At 40.6% G+C, this 14,554-nt stretch overlaps 1 non-coding gene and 1 pseudogene across 1 annotated transcript; both read left to right on the plus strand.

Annotated features, from left to right (window-relative positions):
• Window positions 1-350: 350 nt before the first annotated feature.
• On the plus strand, window positions 351-12,948 carry LOC139403112 (sterile alpha motif domain-containing protein 9-like; annotated as a pseudogene).
• An 871-nt stretch (window positions 12,949-13,819) lies between these two features.
• trnal-cag (transfer RNA leucine (anticodon CAG)) lies at window positions 13,820-13,902 on the plus strand. Its single transcript has one exon. It is a non-coding gene; the product is annotated as a tRNA-Leu (tRNA).
• Window positions 13,903-14,554: the final 652 nt, after the last annotated feature.

Consider the following 14,554-nt stretch of genomic DNA (forward strand, 5'->3'; position numbering starts at 1 on the left):
CACTGGCATCGAGCCAGCACAGAACTGGTCCACTGGCTCAATTCCCAGACTCTTTGCCTTCATAAAACAAGGAGACAGTCGAGCTGAGAGTTGAAGGCGGGTAGAAAACACAAACCACACTTCATAGAAGAAGCTCCTCAAACTTTTTTTTCTTTCTTATTTCATCTCACCGGAGTCAATAGGTTTTGCATTCTACTTCCTAACATATTTTAGTCTAAGATACAAGTTTCTGAAATATATATCCAAAGCTACCTCCCACAAACCCTGACTCTGCCCTTTGGTTTCCTTATATGGAGATCATGGGTAGGTCTAAAGTATCGGATATCAGATATCAGCCTTCACACCTCTTCAGACGCAGGCTAAGGATCTACTAGCTGTGAGCTACTAAATAGACCATGTTTCTCCTGTATTAGTAGCTTCTGGGGTTAAATTCGGCACCTCCTAGGTGCGGCCCAGAACACGTGACGAGTTTAGTGGTTCATTGTCAAGAATACAGCGGGGAAACGGTTACTGGTATTTCTGTGGCTGCACAGGATCTAAGAACACACCTTTCAAACTGTGCAGATATGAGTGAAGTTAGGACTCTGAGTGGTAAGGTTCTGTTTAAAGTCTTGGATATATTCTGTTATTGTCTACACAAATGTTTTCTAAACTAATAATACTGCTGTAATTAGTCTAATTATTACAAATGAATGCAGCCTAATTACGTTGAGCTCGTTATAATAATAATCGTACTGATTATTTCTCATGCAATAACTGAGATTCTGAATGTATAAATCAGACATAGTCCGTGGGTGACGAAGGTCCAAGTTTACTCAATAGCGTACTGAAATCAAATGGCTCCTGAGGGAAAATCTTATTTGACGTAGCAAGTCTACAGTACAGAGTTACAGTACACTCCCTGGTATATTATGTGTCTCTGGAATGCAGAAACACAAGTTTTCATTCAGTCTACTCCATGTTCGATGAGGCGATAGGCAATGAATAGATTTGTTTGCTTTTCATGGTAATGTTTGGGAAGTAAGCCATTGTCAAATAACCATGACACTATTCAAATCACCAGTTCATATGAGAAGCTGAAGTTCCGGGTAAGTATGACTGTCAAATGAAATGTACTGCATGTGCAACCACTGCTGAGTCATCGAGGGGAGGTGTCTGATCTTGTATCCCTGGACCATAGGAGAGAGTAACCAGATTTCCTTTATCCTCTTTGGCTATTGTAGAAACTGTAGCTTTCTACTGCATGGGAATGCACAGTCTGCCTATTGAAGGTGACACAATATGATACGCCTTTTCTACAAACAACATAACTACCACGTTTGGGAAACAATACATTTTCTACGAGAGTATCCCAAGTGGTTTATATACAGAGGAGAGGTATTAGTCTGTTGTGGTCATATAGGAATGTGTGTTTACTAGACCTGGTTCTCTATGATTTGGACAAGAAGTCCGGTACATTGCTTCCGCTTGTTTCAATGCTGAGAGTTTCAGAAAGGGAATGAAGTTAGCAGGAGATTTTGATACACGGTTAAAGAGCATTTGACATTTGAGTCATTTATCAGATGCTCTTATCCAGAGCGACTTACAGTTAGTTAGTGCATTCATCTTATTAAGTTCCTAGGTTTTGACCTTTCTAGGGAGTTTTTCCTAGCCACCGTGCTTCTACACCTGCATTGCTTGCTGTTCGGGGTTTTAGGCTGGGTTTCTGTACAGCACTTTGAGATATCAGCTGATGTACGAAGGGCTATATAAATACATTTGATTTGATTTGATTTGATTAAGACAGCAAGGTGAGACAACCACATATCACAGCCACAGTAAATACACTTATCCTCAATAAAGAAGTTACTGCTAAAGAGCGGTTTTTCGGATCTTTCCTCTCACCCCTCTCGCTTTGTTTTCTTTGTCAGGAACCTGAATGCTGGTGTGGAGACAGGATGAGTGACACCACTGTATCGCCTGAGGGTGCAGAGAGTGGGAAGAGTGAACATATCCGCCAATGGCTGCATAGTAGTCCCACTGCCCCACAGGAGTATAATGAGGACGTTGCAGGGTCAAGTCTTCTCTGCCCTGGTAAACAGGGCTTGGTGGCCCAGGAGGAGAGAGCAGAGTCACCTAGCTGTCTGTCAATGAAGAGTGATCACTCAATGGGTCAGCCAATCAACTTCCACCGAGGACATGGCACAAGGGACAAAAGGTTTGGGCCTGTATTCACAGTCTCAGAGTAGGAGTGTTGCTATAGGATCAGCTTTGCCTTTTAGATCATAATGAATAATATTATATGGACAGAGGGGAACTGATCCTAAATCAACACTACTACTGTGAGACACTTTAGGCCTTTTCGCACAGCAATGTTCTTAGCCCTGGGCTAAGACTGACCCTGGGCTAAGACGGACCCTGGGCTAACTTATCCTGTGTTCACACTAACATGTGTTAATCCTGGGCTGAAATATCCTGGGGACAGTGGGGAGCAGACGTTAGCCTGCCTACATAGCAACCGTTTTTGTTAGCCATAGCAACTAATGTTTTCACACCGATGAAAGTATGTTTTTGTTACTGTAATTTAATTATGCCAATGTGCTTTCATCAATTGAAAGCCCTTAATCTATTTTATGAGAATTTCTAAGATTTCTTGTTTGCATAAAATTGACGCAGACCAGTCTTTCAATAATAGGTAATAGAATTTATTCTCGGAGCGCGCTCCCACTTAATCACGTGCAGCAGTTTATATACAGATAATGACGTCATTTCATTGCTTTAACAGAATCCCCTCCTCTCGACCGGGACAAAGTGAGGTGAAAAGTTCATTCTATCTTACTAACACACTCCCAGATAACTTTTGACGCCTCAACATTATCGATCACCACTGAACTGACAGTTTTAATTAACAGAAAACCTAGGAATGCACTCACTGCCTTATCTAAAAAAAAAACCCAGAGCTAAGTTTCTGTAGGTTCAACCATAGGTTAACGACCTTATGTGTTTACACAGTCCACAACCCATTCGTTTCTTCCTAGTTGGAATGGTGTTCATTAACTTTTATTACTCCTTGTCCGTGTCACACAATCCCTTCTTATGAACTCATATTGTTAATCAGATATAATAAAACAGATTATAAGTTTACTTAGTTACAATTCTATTTAAAATGGGGATATTGTTTATTCATTTATCCATAATAAATCCAACAGTTTTTTTGTCAGGTTTTTGTCCTCAGATGGAAGGATGAAATAGTATAAATGTACTTATTAAAATAGCGTGCAGAACTCATCACAAGCATATGAAAATTAAGTGGAAAATCTGCTATTGTGATTGGACAGTGAAATATTCTATGCGTTTTTCTTGACCCCCGTTTCACACGGGCTATTTTGGCACCGGGTTTCTGGGTCTAGTCCTACAAAGTTGGACCTAACCCGGCTCCGGAGCAAGGCCAGCTAGCCCTGGGCTAAGGTTGGTGCTAGAATGTGCAAGTGTGAAGACTTGCATAGCCCTAGGCTAAAATCTCAATAAACCCAGGGATAAGGAGACTCGTGCAGTGTGAACACTGCATATGGATAAATATGGGTCCCGATTTCCAACTGTATTTACAAGCTATGTTATAGGGTTAGGGTACTGACTGTATATTTCACAGGGAGGGTGCAGAGTCACCTACATCCAGCTGTGTGTCAATGAGGAGTGACCGCTCAATGGATCCACCGATAAACTACAAGAGAGAGTTTATTCCCAATCGCAGGTAATTTATGATTTTCATAATGAGGACGTTGCAATGTGTCAATACGTCCAACAATCGACAAAAGACAAAAGGTCTGGGCCCGTTTTCACAGTCTCAGAGTAGGAGAATTGATTAGTATCAGTTTCGATTAGCATCAGTTTTGGTTAGCATCAGTACTGATTAGCTTCAGTTTTGATTAGCATCAGTTATGATTAGCATCAGTTATGATTAGCATCAGTTATGATTAGCATCAGTACTGATTAGCATCAGTTTTGATTAGCATCGGTTTTGATTAGCATCAGTACTGATTAGCTTGAGTTTTGATTAGCATCAGTTATGATTAGCATCAGTACTGATTAGCTTGAGTTTTGATTAGCATCAGTTATGATTAGCATCAGTACTGATTAGCATCAGTTATGATTAGCATCAGTACTGATTAGCATCAGTTATGATTAGCATCAGTACTGATTAGCATCAGTTTTGATTAGCATCAGTTTTGAATATTATTTTGCATATGGTTTGATGACGGTTGACTGACCGAAAGCTCAGCCACAATTAAATAAATAGATTTTCATCTGTCTGGAAAAGTGCAGCGACTTTTTCCTGTTTCTCCAGTTTAGCATTTTGACTCCAGCACCCTCACTAAATTGGTTTGGGTGTGTGGTAGATTCTGCCTATTATCTATTAGATCATAATGATGTAGGGGGACTTGATCCTAGATCAGCACTCCTACTCGGAGACACTTTTGAATATGTGATTTCTAATAGACATCTTGCAGATCGGTAAAAGTGACTGTACATCATGAGCATAGGATTGATTAAAAACACACCTCAATAACATGTTTTGCAGGGAGGGAGCAGACTCACCTACGCCCAGCTATCTGTCAATGAAGAGTGACCAGTCAATGGGTCCATCTTCAAGGTCATTTATGATGATTTTTTAAATAATTTAAAGTATCTAAAGTGTGTCATGTGGGAATTCATTACTATAAAAAAAATAAACTAAATTAAAATGCACAATACCTTGCATGTATGTATAAAAAAACACATTTGAGGTGATCCAAAACATAAATTTGTTTAATTTCAAATGAATGTATTTGCACCTAATGTATTTCCACCAATTGTAGGATGATGACATCAGACACAACACAACTGTCCATTGGTGGAGTGCATGCAACAATGGTATGTTTGCAAGTTTTAAGCTGAAACTCTATGTATGCATTGTACATGTATGTTCAGTGGATTGTTCTTAGTTTCAATAATAATAAGCAATAGGCATTGGTGATTTGGCAAATAAAAAATATCAACTATATGTGCAGGTACAGTAACTGTTAATTGGTTTAAAAAGAAATACAACTGCCTATGGTGATGATCGTTTTTATTTATTGGGTTCTCAGCATACTGAACATCATGGCATGAACAGAGTCAGCAACCTCAGAGAATTCCCACAGAGAATCGAAGACTGGACGAAGGAGCATGTGAAAGAGTGGCTAATTAGTAGCCTCAAACTCCCTGAGGTCGCAACAAAACTTTATGAACAGGACGTGTCAGGAGCTAGCCTGGTTTGCATTGAGAAACAGGACTTGACTGATTTCGGTGTTAAGTTTGGGCCTGCGATTCAAATCATAAAAAATGTAGAGATACTGAGAAACGACTTGGAGAGTGTAGGGAGAAGCACGAGATCCCCTGAGAGTGACCCCTTCAGAAGACAGGAGAGATTTAGATTTAGAGCCATACCAGAAGCTAGGATGGGGTCACATGAGGAAACTCTGGATTCTGACAGTGTGAAATCGGAGTCGGTGGCTCCAAGTCTAAGCTCATCATGGACATCAGTGGAAGAACTGAGACATTCCGGTTCAGATGTTGCATCCCCCATTCTACTGCCAATGGTAGAGTCGGAATACATTCCAGCTTATGGAAATATGGAGGACAATACGAGACAAAGTGAGACGTCCATCTCATCATTTGACCACTTAAGAGAAACTGTTCCAAATCTGGAGAAGAGAATATGTCCCCCACGTCCCTTTGACAAAAACGACCTATCGTTCACATACATACAAAATGATACCCTCCCCCCTGAATCCGGTCCAAGCAATCTCATTGACCCTGTACATGAGTACAAGCTCCTGCCAAGCACAGAGGAAGCCAGTGAGATAGATATTCTGGAAAAGTTCAGCAATGAAGTGTTTCGTTTTTCCGCAGCCTGCATGAACTCTCGCACCAATGGTACAATTCATTTTGGGGTGACAGGCGGGCCCGGACACATGCATGGACAGGTGATTGGGCAAAACCTGCCATCATTCAATATGTATACAGACAGGTTTGACTTGCATCTCAAGGAACACTTTGGAGAAGAAACAAATATCGCAAGATCATGCATCAGACCTCCAAAATTCTTTCAGGTTCAACGTCTAGATGGCGCGACTTCAGACAAGTGGGTGATAGAAGTTGATGTTGTCCCAAGTTATTCACACTCAAGAGAAGCTTTTCTATACCTCAATAATATCTGAACAAAATGGAGAAGAATACAAAACTGAATGTCTGTTTATTCGACAAGGTCCAAAGAGCATCAACATTCTTGCAGACAATAATCCCAGAAGTCTACAGGAGAAGATGAGAGGTTTGACAGAGGAAGTCAAATGTTGGTCATCAGCACGCAAGTCAAAAGAGGAGAGCAACTGTCAGCAGCCCAACCAAAACCACCAAGGTCAGAGGCTAAAACAATTGATAACTCATGGGAGAGACACACTTGAAAACTCATTGCAAGTTATAGTTGTCACAAACAAGTGCCACCCCAGTCAACATGAACATTTGGGTTTTTTGAAAGAGATGAAGTTGTTTGCAGTGCTCGAGTTTGACCCAGAATCTGACATGAACGGGACATGCAGTTTCTACAGAACAGATCGCATAGCGAATCTTCATTACCCTCGAATGTACAATACTAATGACAATGTCTCCACTGTTATCGGAAAGCTGAACTTGTTTAAGCAGACAAGCTGGGTCTTTTGTAATGGTCGAGCAAATGAGGTCAGTGAAGCAGACAGACCTTTCAGTAGCAGTGAATGGCTCAAGAAACGTGCTGGAGAAATCAGCGATATGGTTTCATTTCTCTGCAATCCAGACGTCTTGTCGAAAGACAGACTACTTGTGGTGTTCATGCTTCACTCAGGAGTCACTGACATCTCAAGCCCTATACTTGAGGCCTTTTGTGCGATCTATCGCACTCTTGAGGGTGAGGATAATATGCTCTGCATATGCAAAGATTCAAATGTATTCAGTCAATGGAGAGACATGATAAACACTCGCTGCAAAGTGGATATTACTAGTAAATGTATCTACGAATTGAGCCTGACTGAAATCGACTGCACCATCAGGAAAATCAAAGAACCCCAGACACGGTCCTCTAGGAGATATCTGCCATCTTCTGGCTCCAGTTCAGTCCTCCTGACACAAAAAGATGAAGAGCTGATGACCGTACTTGATATACTGAGTGAAAATGAATGTGAGAACACTGAAATTGAAACCAAAGACTCTTTTGAGGAATTCAAGACCAACACGGAGGAGGACTTTTACAGAGGCGGACAGGTGACTTGGTGGAACTTCTACTTGTCCGAGAGGCCAGGTTGTCTGCCATTCATCAAACGTGACAAGTATGAGGATCTTCACAACCTGATCACACCTACAGAGGGGTACACATCGCCATGCATAATAATAAACCTCTTCCATCATCCAGGATGTGGTGGAACAACACTGGCAATGCACGTGTTGTGGAACTTGAGATGTAAATTCAGATGTGCCGTTCTGAAAAACACCACAGCACAGAACAGTGAGATCGCAGTCCAAGTCAGACACCTGCTGACCTGTGGCAAAGAGAAGCAGTTGAGTTATTCTCCTGTTCTACTCTTGGTGGACAACTGGGAGGACGTTGAAGACCTACAGAGATGCATACTAAGTGCAGCCAACGAGAAGAAGAAACCTGACACTCTGATGGTCATCATACTGAACTGTGAGAGATCACAGATTCCTGCAGAGAGCTCCAGAAACAGCCGACTTGACAATGTGTTCATGATCAACAAGCTCTCCACCAAAGAGCAGAGCTTCTTTGAGGTGAAACTGAAAGAGCTCAAAGGTCACCATCAAAAACCTGAAACGTTCTACGCCTTCATGATCATGACAAACAATTTCAGTGAGAAGTACATCAAGAATCTGGTGTGCAACACCCTGAAAGACCTTGACACCTCCAGAAAAGAAGGACAGCTATTTTCACTCTTAGCTTTGCTAAATACATATGTGAACGGCTCCTACATGGCCCTGTCCCTATGTGAGGATTTTGTGGGGATTAGGAATGCTCTGTGGGGAAAAGAGACACTTGAGGACAAAATGAACCCATACTCCACGCTACTGATCCGCTTCAACATTAAAGAGCGCGGCACTTATCAGGCAGTTCGGTTTCTACACCAAATGATTGCAAGTAATTGCCTCAAAGTCCTCACCGGAAAGCACAAGCTTCAACTGGGGGAAATAACAACCAGTCTGTTACACTGTGACTTGCTGTACAAATCTGGCATGGGTAAGGACATCCTGGTTCAAAACATCCAAAGTATGCTGATCACGCGGCAACGAAAGGAACTTGGACATGACAAAGATACACTGTTCTCTCCTTTGATTGAAGACATACAGACGGATGAGGGAATCAGCCAAATCAAAGAAGTTCTTGTAAGAGCAACAATGAGATTTGACAAAAACGCAACTCTGCCACAAGCTCTGGCAAGGCATTTCTATCTGAAAGAGAAGGATTATATATCTGCTCTGCAATGGGCCAAGGATGCACAGCAGAAAATGTACAATTCTTACATTGCAGACACATTGGGACAGGTGTACAAAAGCCACCTGAAATATGAAATTGAACGTGCTGAGGAGCTCACTCCAGAAGGGTTAGACAAATGCCTAAAATTAGCATTTCAGGCCACCAAAGCATTCAGAGATTCACAGGAACTCGCAAAGAAGGACGAGTCAATGGATTCCCTTGATCTGCCCAACAGAAAGAGGCAACGAACCTACAACACATCTGGGTATGTCGGTGAAATGGAAGTTTCAATGATTGTTTTTGATATCATCAAAGATATTCCTTTTTTCAACAAAAGTGATGCACTCCAGCGAAACAAAATGCTGCAGTTCCTCAAAAACCACTTGCCAGTGAGTGATTTTCATGAAACAACAAACAGTACAAATGATCAATTCATTGCTGTTCTGTCAGACCACGAGAAATTCCTGGTCTCTTTGAAGCCACGGCTGAAGGAGATGTTCAGTTTTTTTGAGAACTACTTCACATACCTGAAGCCAAGGTCAATTGAGAAGGAGACAGCAGAGGACAGAAACAAACGAAAAGTATCAGAGCTCTTCAAGAAGTACATTCACATCTTCTGTTCCTCGGGAGAAGAGAGAGCCTCCGAAAGGGCCAGTAAACCAAAACTGAGTCTCCGGCAGGAGATAGAGGAGCAGCGAAACTATTTGGAGCAAAAACGAGCAGATTCATTTGCTGGTCTTCTCCAGTATCTGAATGAGAAGAATGGGAATCAAATTGAATTAATTCTGAAGAAATGGCAGTTCATTGTTCAAAATTCTACACGGAAACTCATGGCTGACCGGATCAATTTCATCCTTGCAAACATTGTTCTTCACTGCGTTAAGCAAAGCTCAACATTGCTGAAGAGGTACGAGGAGCTGGTCTCCCTTCTCAACGAGGCACTGCGAGAAGAGGGAACCAATTCAAACTGCACAGAGCTGTACTACCTCTCAATGTTGCTGATGTGGCCAAGAAAGGACAACCTGCTTGAGAGCACCACAACGTTCAAAAACATTGGCACGTATGTCACTTCATCGAAAAAATCCTTCCATCGTCGCTTCTCCCACATGTTTCCGGCGAAGAGTTGCATCGCACATTTCTACCTCGGGAAATCAAGAGGACTGAGGAGAATAATTCACAAAGGCAGACTTGATCAGTTGCTGTACAAAGAGGGACCCAAAACTTCACACAAGAAGGCCTCATCCAAAGATAGACCCCCAAACCCGCATCAACTGTGGCAAAGTGGAGCAATATGGAGGGATCCTGAGATACAAAACCTGTTACAACGGGTCAAAGGGAAAACGGAAAACAGTGACATTTATGTTTACTACGGGGGCAATCTGAAAATCTCAGTGCGTCCAGTATACCTTGGTGGAGTCCGGAGTGGATGCAGTACGGAGGAGGTCTCCTTTTACCTTGGATTCACCATGGAGGGACCCGTCGCTTATGACATAAAGTATGAAAATGACCAGTAAACAGCTTACCATCAGGCAGACAGAGGAAGGGATGCAAGCGTTTGCACTTAGGGAAAGGAAAGGCTTCCATTAAAGTTATATAGGCCTAGAGGGTTTGACTGGGGTGAATGTCTGTGAACCAGGACAGAATCACATTAAGTAAGACACCAGTGTGCTCTTGTCACTGTGTGAGGAAACCCAACCTCAACCAACTGGAAATAATCAAAGCAGAGAGAACAGGTGTCGGGTGACATACAGCAATGAATCATTCATGCTTTTAGAGGTGAAACAATGACAATCAATCTTGCATCAGAATGGATTGTAATGTCTCTAAGTCCCTGTCATTTTATCTCTAAGTCCCTGTCATTTTATCTCTCAGTCCCTCTAATTTGGTCTCTAAGTCCCTGTAATTTTATCTCCAAGTCCCTGTAATTTTATCTCTAAGTCCCTGTAATTGTGTCTCTAAGTCCCTGTAATTCTAAATCCCTCTAATTTGGTCTCTAAGTCCTTGTAATTTTGTCCCTAAGTCCCTCTAATTGTAACATACAGTACTATACAGTAGCAGACCAATGAACAAGGATTGTAGACCTATAAACCATTTGCAACTATTCAATGCTTTAAACATGTTTTATGGTTTTGCATTGTGTTTATTGAAACTACGGAATTATTATTATGTTACAAGGCATATTGACTTTCTACAAGTTATGTACCTTCTTCAGTTGTTTGTCTAAATACATTCAATTGTGTGGTTATTTGAAATTATATGCTACATTATTTACAAGAGAAAGGAAGTTAGGATAAAACCTATTGTCAATGTTTGTTAATGGAATAAAGAGAATGGCATACTATATATATATATACAGTATATACCTGTATATACAGTGCCTTGCGAAAGTATTTGGCCCCCTTGAACTTTGCGACCTTTTGCCACATTTCAGGTTTCACACATAATGATATAAAACTGTGTTTTTTTGTGAAGAATCAACAACAAGTGGGACACAATCATGAAGTGGAACGACATTTATTGGATATTTCAAACTTTTTTAACAAATCAAAAACTGAAAAATTGGGCGTGCAAAATTATTCAGCCCCTTTACTTTCAGTGCAGCAAACTCTCTCCAGAAGTACAGTGAGGATCTCTGAATGATCCAATGTTGACCTAAATGACTAATGATGATAAATACAATCCACCTGTGTGTAATCAAGTCTCCGTATAAATGCACCTGCACAGTGATAGTCTCAGAGGTCCGTTAAAAGCGCAGAGAGCATCATGAAGAACAAGGAACACACCAGGCAGGTCCGAGATACTGTTGTGAAGAAGTTTAAAGCCGGATTTGGATACAAAAAGATTTCCCAAGCTTTAAACATCCCAAGGAGCACTGTGCAAGCGATAATATTGAAATGGAAGGAGTATCAGACCACTGCAAATCTACCAAGACCTGGCCGTCCCTCTAAACTTTCAGCTCATATAAGGAGAAGACTGATCAGAGATGCAGCCAAGAGGCCCATGATCACTCTGGATGAACTGCAGAGACCTATAGCTGAGGTGGGAGACTCTGTCCATAGGACAACAATCAGTTGTATATTGCACAAATCTGACCTTTATGGAAGAGTGGCAAGAAGAAAGCCATTTCTTAAAGATATCCATAAAAAAGTGTCGTCTAAAGTTTGCCACAAGCCACCTGGGAGACACACCAAACATGTGGAAGAAGGTGCTCTGGTCTTTTTGGCAACAACGCAAAACGTTATGTTTGGCGTAAAAGCAACACAGCTCATCACCCTGAACACACCATCCCCACTGTCAAACATGGTGGTGGCAGCATCATGGTTTGGGCCTGCTTTTCTTCAGCAGGGACAGGGAAGATGGTTAAAATTGATGGGAAGATGGATGGAGCCAAATACAGGACCATTCTGGAAGAAAACCTGATGGAGTCTGCAAAAGACCTGAGACTGGGACGGAGATTTGTCTTCCAACAAGACAATGATCCAAAACATAAAGCAAAATCTACAATGGAATGGTTCAAAAATAAACATATCCAGGTGTTAGAATGGCCAAGTCAAAGTCCAGACCTGAATCCAATCGAGAATCTGTGGAAAGAACTGAAAACTGCTGTTCACAAATGCTCTCCATCCAACCTCACTGAGCTCGAGCTGTTTTGCAAGGAGGAATGGGAAAAAATTTCAGTCTCTCGATGTGCAAAACTGATAGAGACATACCCCAAGCGACTTACAGCTGTAATCGCAGCAAAAGGTGGCGCTACAAAGTATTAACTTAAGGGGGCTGAATAATTTTGCACGCCCAATTTTTCAGTTTTTGATTTGTTAAAAACGTTTGAAATATCCAATAAATGTCGTTCCACTTCATGATTGTGTCCCACTTGTTGTTGATTCTTCACAAAAAAATACAGTTTTATATCTTTATGTTTGAAGCCTGAAATGTGGCAAAAGGTCACAAAGGGGTTCAAGGGGGCCGAATACTTTCGCAAGGCACTGTATTTGAGGATATTTTTTCCCTGAATGTTCTGTAAAACAATTATGATTCTATAAAAATGTTTTACCTGCATGTCTTGCACCCTACTGAAAATATTTTAACATGTGACACTTTTCAAATCGAATCGTATTGGTCACATACACATGTTTAGCAGATGTTATGCGGGTGTAGCGAAATGCTTGTGCTTCTAGCTCCAACAGTGCAGTAACATCTAACAACATATACCCAAAACACACAAATCTTAAGTAAGGAATGGAATTAAGAATATATGCATATACGGACGAACGATGTCAGAGCGGCATGGACATACAGTAGAGAAATATAGAATTAAGCAATAAGGCACGAGGGGGTGTGGTATATGACCAATATACCTCGGCCAATATACAATTTTGATCCTGGTAGTGTGCCAAATTAATATTCATAACCTACAGTAAAGCACTGTTTGATTATGTTGTTGTTGTGTTTAATTTACCAGCAAATGTTTCATGTGCCACTGGCTTTTCTATATCTTACCATCTGCCAATGTTCACCTGGAAAACTATACAAAATGGCCATCCCTGGAATATACTGGTCCTGATCAGTAGGAATGTTATTTTTCAAATAGAAACACAGCAGGCAGATAGTCTCTATCTATCATGATTGTATTAAGTTGCTACAAAAAAAAGGATTTTGCTCTGTTTCAGTCACTGAAATAGTTTTTCAGAATAACTGGTCTGACAGCACCCTCTACTGGACCAACACAAATCACACACTGTCAGTGTGGGGCCGATTACGTGTTAACTAGGTATTCTTGTGATTCTTTTTTTATACAATAGGGTCCCCCAAAGAAGTGTGTGAGGGGCTGATTGTGTGAATGTAGACTTTCTCTCAGTCAAGCTGTCTGCCATTTTCTCACATTACAACGTAATTAACTTCCAAAACCAATGTTCAGAAAAGCGTTAAAAGTTCCCAAAACTTTAGCCCAACAGACTTAGCTAGCTACTGCTACTCCTTTATAGCCACAAGACAGCAAGCAAGATATAGTAATAAACATTTATTCTAAAGATAGATAGATAGCTAAGAAAGTAGGCTATTTACCGGATGTCTAAATGAACGCAAACCAACGCAAGGTTCGCTATTATGAAGGCATTTCTTTATAAAACATAATGAATAGCAAACGTTTGGCGTGGCTTTATGCAATGGTAGCGTAAACCGTGGATAATGTTCTTCTTCATTTTTCCAATGTATTATAATTTTAGTATTCCCCACAATATTTATGGATAAACAATCTACCGTAAACTGTCAGGCTCATGTACTGGTAATATGAGTTCATTCCTGTATGTCAGGATGGCCGAGCGGTCTAAGGCGCTGCGTTCAGGTCGCAGTCTCCCCTGGAGGCGTGGGTTCGAATCCCACTTCTGACATTAATTTTTGTAATGTAGATGCAATATGCCTTTCTTTGTAACATATTTATATTCAACAGGAAATTAATGTCAGAAAATGTTGTTCAGTGTTATAACACTTTGACCCAAAAATTAAAGGTACAGATCAACCATTTAACTTCTTTAAGGTTTTTGTTTCCTTACATTGAAAGCAGTCTATGACTGTGAATGAGTCACTGCAATACACACTATGATTTGGTAAACTAACATCTGCACTGATTTTGCAACATGTATAAATGCAAAGAGAATAGTTAAGCATGGTGTTGTGCCAATAAATTATATATAGACTAGATGACTTATAGGGGGCGCTGTGTTGAAGCCAAAATGCCTCCATCTTGGCACTCCCCTTGTTTGTAATTAATATTTTGGAAGCTATAGAAATGCATTTATTAATGTCTACATTTGTTTTTGCCACATGTATTATATTACAGACACCTAAATGCATGCTTTACAATTATATTATGTGAGGTAAACATACATATAAAAAATCTATATATAAAAACATTTAAATATATATATATTTATTATATTAGTAATGTTACTATCCCCAGTACAACAAAAAAATACTTAAAAACATGTAATTTTGTCCTGAAACATTTAAAGCTGCAAAGGGTCACTTTTTTGGGTGACCCTA

The sequence above is a fragment of the Oncorhynchus clarkii genome, unplaced genomic scaffold, assembly GCF_045791955.1.
Source record: "Oncorhynchus clarkii lewisi isolate Uvic-CL-2024 unplaced genomic scaffold, UVic_Ocla_1.0 unplaced_contig_5351_pilon_pilon, whole genome shotgun sequence".
In the NCBI taxonomy this organism is placed as follows: domain Eukaryota; kingdom Metazoa; phylum Chordata; class Actinopteri; order Salmoniformes; family Salmonidae; genus Oncorhynchus; species Oncorhynchus clarkii.